The sequence below is a fragment of the Aphis gossypii genome, chromosome X (assembly GCF_020184175.1).
Source record: "Aphis gossypii isolate Hap1 chromosome X, ASM2018417v2, whole genome shotgun sequence".
Lineage (NCBI taxonomy): Eukaryota > Metazoa > Arthropoda > Insecta > Hemiptera > Aphididae > Aphis > Aphis gossypii.
Genome location: NC_065533.1, coordinates 44,429,348 through 44,437,413, shown reverse-complemented (window position 1 = coordinate 44,437,413; position 8,066 = coordinate 44,429,348). Strand labels below are relative to the sequence as shown.

Here is an 8,066-nt window from a genome sequence, read left to right as displayed (position 1 = left end):
AAATTTTTAACTTTTGTTGATCCATCGGCGAGTTATAGCTGCTAAAAGTTGGTTGGTTTTATAAGGTTTTTAGGTGCTATTCATCAAGTACTAATTAGCACCGTCAGATCTGAGAATTTTATTTGTACAATCTAGTAGCTATAATTGTAATGAATTTGATATCATCGATCCCATGGTGTAACGGAGAGCGGTGATACTATTTGTACCTGTTACTACCAGCCATACAGCTTATTATCAATTGTTATATAATTATAATTAATTAGACTAATATTACTACTTATTACTAATTATCTACTGACGAATTGTAACACATTTACACTAATAAACACTTCCAAAACTACCCAACTTTAAGAAGCTATCTCAACAACGGATTAACGAAAAATGAAAATTTGAATGTGATAATTCATAAAAAAAAATAACCATATTAATTTATGAAATTTTAAGCATAGGTTGTCATTTTAAAATTAAATGTTGATAGTGGTTTACCTTATAAATAAAAGGATGAAAATATGGAAGATTTCTATATTTCTAGAACAGTATTGATTTTAAATTTTAAAAAAAGTTAATACTTTTTGAAATACTGAATGTTGTTTTATATAAAAGAATCACCCTGTATAGTCATAATGTTATACACATTATATATGATAACAAAATTTAATTGAAATATAATAAAAATTGTAGATAGAGAATTAAAATACACAAGGTTCAATACAATATAATGAGTGATGACAATGTTTTTATTTTAAATCCTAAATAAAGTATAAACATCAATAGGTACATATGATTATATTTGAATAGGTAATCTTAAATTTGGGATATGTATTCACTATAACATTTGTATTTTATTATTTTTATGGAAATATACATTTGACAGTCCCTAACTCTAAATTTTATCTATATACTTAACAAATAACAATATTTTTTTCAAAAGGCAATAAAAAATATTTGTTTTGAATATAAAAAAACGTTTTAAGAAAAGTTATCATTTTGTATGAAATATAATATGTTCGATAAAAATATTACTAATAAAGTAGTACTAAAATATCATGATAGTATACAAATTAAACATATGAATCAGTTAACTAAAAAAAACGTATTCCATTTTTCTAATGAATATACAATAAAATTAAAAGAATAGGTAGGTATAGAGTTGTCGAGAGAGTTAAAACATTAAATATTCAGATGGTAAAACTAAAAGTGCACAAATGCATTAAAAATTACAGTCATTTTTTAAAACATCAAACAAAAAACGTATTTGAATATAAATTTTCTTAGGTCACTTTCAGAATTAAAACTGATTTAGTATTTATTTTCCTGGGAACGCAAAATAGTTAAATTTAATTTATCAAATAAAATAAAATGGGTATTATAATGAAATATAACTATTAGCATAACAGGCTATTGATACTTATTTTCGGTGAACACCATTGAAATGTTTTCATTTATTGTAAATTTAATTTCTACATCATTTCAATGTACCCAATATAAGTATTTTATTATTGTGTAGATTTTTGATTCGTCGATATATTGAATATTTTTTTGTTTACTCATTCATAATCAACATAATATAGATGATCGTATTTTTAACTTGAATGAATTGTTACGTCCACACCGGATGTTTGTTATTCCTAAACGCATTAACTTTGATACCGACAAATTATAAAACCAAAGTAAGTACACTTTGAAATCGTGGAGTGTCAACAAAAAATGCCATACGTCAGTATTATTTGTCAAATATTGAATGTAGGTATACTTGAAAAAAAATCTTATGAAAAGTGATTATAATTATTATTTATATTCCAACATCTTCAAAATACATCATTTGTATTATGTTTTAAAAATTGTCATTGCCACATATTCCAAGCCAGTATATAGTATATACATCAAATATTTTTTTATTTTGACCAACCACTACTGAGTACAAGAACACATACTTTCATGTGTGTGTGTTTGTGTGCTGAATATAATCATTTCATTTCATAAAGCATTAAGGAATAAAACCCATACGTCATGTGGTGGTTGATTAATTAGTGAATCTTAGCACGGGATTTGGATGACCGTCGTACTGCACCATCGTGATGTTGGTTGAAAAGGGTCAAGTTGTATTATTATTTGAAAAATTGTCAATGAATTATTGAAATAATAAATATTGAGTTATAAAAAAGTTTTTTAAATTCAAAATAATTTAATATATTTTTTATGGATAAGAAATAAAGACTATAGAACATTGATAACTATTCTCATTCTAAAAAACTTGTTATAATCCTGTCTTTGTGTAAGAATTATTTTTAATATTTTTAAAGCAACGGTAAATTATTACATTAAAAAAAAAATAATAATGCTGAATACTGACTGCCAATGTTTATATATTAAATGGTCATAAAATAAATTAACAGTCATAATTTATATAAAAAGATATAATAATATATTTATGACACAATTAATACAGTATGTAGTAGTAAATAGGTTTAATATAGTTTCAAATATTCAGACTGTGTTAAGAAAATAAATCTTAAATTATCCAAGTCATCATCATGCTTAAAATACCTAATTCTTCTCGAAATAGTCTATTTTTTACTACTGTGCACATCATTGCATATAGTTTAAGAAACTTATATTCTATGAAATAGGTTACACTTATGTCCACTGAAAATGAAACCTTACACTGACGTTTCAACTCAGGCGTTCTGTTTCATTCTATGGCACTCAAATAAATCTCTCAGTTTTAGATCGAAATATGTTTTATATTTGAATGGAAATAAATTTCTGTGCTGTCCAAATATTGATTATAAAAATCGTTTTTCAAGCTCACAAAAGAACATTATATCGGTGAGTGTATAATGTATTTGCTGAATTCTTTAACAGCGAACACATTATTTCTAAAATAATATACTTTTTTGACCTATTATTTCAAAACAGTTTAAAATGCATTATGATTCCACGCTATATGATGTCCATAATTATTTCACTTTTTAAACTATTGATTTTATTATAATTTACTATTTTTTTTTTTTTTTTTAATTCGTGACTAAATCATATAAAATAATATTTTAGGAATAAGGAAGCCACTTAAAATTGTTTTATTTGTATTCCTGATTTAGTTTTCACATCTTGAATTAAGTAGGATAAAAGTATACTACTTGTTACTTCATTATATTATATAAAACGTAAATATATGTAAATGAAAAATGTAATAATGTTAATTGATATAATATATATATATATATAATATATGTATGTGTTCTGCAGCAAATGATAAAAATATAAGTATTTAGCTTTTCAAAAAATCAAAAGTTAATATCAGTTTTTCTAAATACTATGAAAATTAATACTATAGTGACATTTTTGAAAATCAAATGGAAAGGTGTATTAATTATTTTTCCATCAAAATATATTAAAAACAAAATAAATATTTATTTCAAAACTAAAGGTTTTTATTATTGATGTTTAAAAATTTATCCTGTGTAAATAGTTTTCATTTATACAATTATTATTACAATAATGTATAATATAATATATTATAAAAAATAGTGTAATGTGTGCATCATATTTCGCGGGACAAGCATTGACTCAAATTATACGTTCACAGTACATTTACTTTCATATTTTTTTTTTTTATAACATTTTTTTTATGTGGCATTGTGGCAATGATTGTCTGGGCTTACTGCTCGACAACAATTCCAAAGTAATTTCATGGTGTATAAACGCTATCGTTTGATAAAACAACAACTACGCATCTTCTGGCTTCTGTTTCACGAATATTAACATTTAGAGTGTGTATATTATAGATATGGTATGAATATATATTTTTGTATGTATGTGCGTGTGTGTGGTGTGTGTGAGAGAAAGAGAGAGAGATAGTATATTTTTAAAAATCTACTTGAAAATTGTTAAAAAAACGACCATACTTTTTAAGTTAAAAAAAAAAAAAACAGACAAAAGACTTATTAATATTTTTAAGTTTTAGATGTAAATTTTCAGTTGTTGTTGTTTTCGTACATATTTACTGGGGCGCCCGTCAGAGACAGACCAATTATTTATTCGTACGGACTTTACCATAATTAATTATACGCACAAACTTCGATGATTTAATTATTTTAGGTTTGATGATTCCTGTATAAAATAAAAGTAAACAAGCGGTATTATACTAAATGTTTTTGGTATAATAAACACGGTACATACCTTCCTGGGATAGAAATGTTATTCAAACTTTGTGTTTTAGTCATATACTTTTGTTATATCAAAAACAACGGAATTGTGTTGTAAAAATGTTCACTTTAAATGTTCGTACTAAAAGTTCTGTAGTGTTCTACGATATGAAAAAAATTATAATACGTGTCTTAAGACAGTGAGTGCTGCACAATACTATTTCATTACTCCATTAAATCTATAGCGAGTAGTTGCATTAGAGATAATATGGGGTAAGTTTCTTGTTAGGCACCAATAATGAAAGAAGTTGGTATACTAACTGGGCTAAAACAATTATATTAAGAGTGTTTTACCTGGGAAAGGTCAAATTGTCATTTTATCGTCCTTTTTAAGATAAATCATTACTGGTTTATACTTGTTTTTGTATAAAAATCAACAAAAAATATTATTAGAAATGTTAAAAACGCAAACTATTATACCTATTTTGTATATTGAAATTGTCCATAACGTTATAAATTAGAAAAAAAGAAAATTAATAAGATGTTCATACTGAAACACTTGGAATTTCAAAAAGAAACTCATTATGAAGTTACGCCGTTATGAGAATAAGCAAACTGTTTACATCCTTTAGGATGGCTTGCACCTGCCTACTAAGTGTTTGACTCAACTATCAACTATTATTCAAAGTATTTTAAAAATAAAATAAAAATTGTTATATACTGTTATTCGAAGCCTGTCTATGTAGTACAAATAAATAGGTTACCTATGTTCACATACAAATACAATTTTTAAAAATAAACCCTAAAATTATAAATACCAATAAAACGTACTGTATAATTCCTGTTGCAATTTGAATTACTATTCGTGTACCTATTCCTTCTTTTATTTTCAAGCTACCTGGATGTGTAATTGAAACATTTGATAAATAAAAAATATGAAAAATTTTTTGTCTATTAATTATTGTATGGACAATAATATTGTCAATAAATAATTTCATATTATATGTTGTAAAAAAATAATCAAAACTATTATATTATACAGATCGTCTCTTTATTAATTATTATTTAACTCAATTTCAAAACTGTTAAGTAAGAATTGTGAGAAAAAAAATACTATAACATTAAAACAATCTATTTGTTAGTTAAAATGACATTCTCAAACTGAAAATATGTTCAAAATAATGAACAACTATTTAGTAAATATTCTTTAATGACAAGATAAATTTTTCGCGAAGTTATAATATGTCGCTTTGGAAAAATAAGTATTTGTAAAGCATTTTAAATTTAAAGAAGAAAAACGCAGGGCTGAAATTCATAGTTTAGTGTAAATGAGATAGGGTTAAGAAATAAGAATTAAACTTTCAATATAATACATCATCGATTTACACTGTAATGGTTATTAACACCTTCCATAAAAGTCCCAAACATAGAATATGAACTGTTTAACTTAAAATGTATTGACACAAATTAAATGCTAAAAAATATTATCTGGGTACTTCTTTTGTTCTATAAAATATATAATACTTACACATTTCATTTCATCAAGGAACATGGTACACAAATTACTTTCCCGCCATATTATGTGCTATGTTGATTTTCGCATTAACATTTTATCATGTCACGTGAAAACGGGACCCATGACTTTTAGACAAATCATAATATTATTATAATGTAAAGTTAAATTCCCAGCCGGTAGACAACGATTTTTGGCATTTGTAAACGTTACACAAATGTATACAGTTTTTCCCGCGAGTCGGCAATTAAATGTGCATTTCAAATGAACGTTTTATCACATACGGTGAGCAAGAACGGTTTTTCTCCCGAGTGGGTACTTGTGTGAAGTCATGCGTGTGCGGTTAAATCATAGTTCAGACAACCACCGTGTTTTTATCATCAGGAAACCGTTCGTCTGCATTATTCAAATCCATTGCACATGCACCGACCTCTGTTCAAATACTGCCGATGGAAATAATTACATTTTCCCATTATATAATATGGCCCCTAAAAATATTTCATGCGTTTAAAGTTTGTCTGATGAAAGTTATTTGTAATAATAACGGTTAATAATATTACTTTTCATATGCATGTATACGATATTCAATATAGACGAACAATATTAAATTAATCATAAAAGTGTATGAACACTGAACAGGCATGGTACATGGTTTTCTAAATTTGGTTGCTTAAAATTTTCAAAATATTTAGGTTAAGTTCTCTAAAAGTCTATAACCTATAATTTAAGAATATTCGAATTATAACAAATATTATAATGAATCACAAATATAAACATAGAATTAAACATATAACGAAAGTTATGCAAAATATTAAATCTAATATAGCCAATAGTCATAATGTATTTAAATATCTTAATATTAATAACAATTAATTCCAAAATTATTTTTCTTTTATTGAATATAATGTGCACACAAATGTAATACTAATGGCCTTAGTAGTTAAAGCATAATTCAATAATTTCAAGATCAATAGAAAAATGAATCACATTCGTTTTACAAAAAAATAGCTAATTTTAAATATTTATAAATTCTTATATGTAAGAATGTAGTACGTTAAAAGGTTCTTTCACAAATTTAGTATTCTATGGCTTCCTCCACCATGGGAGAGTATTTGAATGTATTTAGGGGGAGGGCTAAAATATTGTAAGGAAATCAATATTTTAATACTTTAAGACTTTAATCAAAATTAATTCAGCTATTTATTAATACAAGTATTAATTTCACTAGTATCAAAATCATAACCATATTTAATTTGGTCAATCATTTATCAAATACTTAATTCTTTTTGAAAGACAATGATAATGTCAATAACTAACATTAAAAAAATTTTACATTTAAATATAACTCTTATAAGATATAAATTTTAACGTATTTGTTCATGGAGATACCTACTGATGGTAGTTCGTGTGATTTTTAAGATGTATTGTATATTTTTATTTATTCAAGTAAAATAACAGTAAAAAAATTTAAAAAAATAAGTTATTGTATTTAATTCATATTAACTTAAAAATAATTATGTTTATTATGTTCTACTTTTAGACAAATGCAGAAATATTACTCAATTTTATGTACATTACAAACATTTCAACATCTATAACCAAAACATATTTTATTATATTTACTTGAAATATAATATTTCTGTATGTTCGTTTTATTTTACTGGTATTTTCACTTCGTGTATGTGTTTTAATATTAATAAAAACTACTGTAGAGTTATGAATAATGGATTAAAAAGAAACTGTGTTAGGATTAGACAAATAAAATTTAGACAAAATGAAGATTTGCAATCATTTGGATGCATACTAATCAAATAAAAGTTTCTGTATATATATAATGTTTATAGTTTAAAGTTTTTTCTCATGTTTAATACTATCTTAATAATTATATTTATAATATGTAGACTAAATAAAGTTAAGGTTACTTGAATTTAATTATCGAAGTTTATAACTTTAAAATTAATTCGAAACTAAAGAATTGTTTTTGTAATCTCGGTGCTTATTTATATTTGAATAAAATATAATAAAATTACTTTGTCATCAATGATTGTTCTAATTTATGAAAAAGTAACAGATTTTTCAGAATAACAAGAAATTTTATGACAACTTATACATGTTATTCATGATGTAATAAATTCAAAACGCATTAAGACAAATTTTGTTACATGTGTAGTACAGTTGTACAGCTGTATATTGTGTACAGTAATTTAATCAATTTAGAAACTGTATTATTTAAATATTTCAAAGTAACAAACTAAAATAGATTTAGTTTGTTCTCGATAAAAATAACATTGAAAAATTAAATAATAATAACAAAATTATTAAAGGTAAATTAATGATGATATGAATTAAGGGATAATTAGATTTAACGTTTTAAATATTTAAGTGGACATATTTTTTATTCTAAG

The 8,066-nt window shown here is 24.5% G+C and overlaps 1 long non-coding RNA gene across 1 annotated transcript; it reads right to left on the bottom strand.

Moving 5' to 3' along the window:
- Positions 1 to 3,468: 3,468 nt before the first annotated feature.
- On the bottom strand, positions 3,469 to 6,418 carry LOC126552100 (uncharacterized). Its single transcript, XR_007605951.1, has 5 exons — positions 6,222 to 6,418; positions 5,677 to 6,149; positions 4,980 to 5,046; positions 4,183 to 4,309; positions 3,469 to 4,113 (listed from the first exon to the last, which is right to left on the bottom strand). It is a non-coding gene; the product is annotated as an uncharacterized LOC126552100 (long non-coding RNA).
- Positions 6,419 to 8,066: the final 1,648 nt, after the last annotated feature.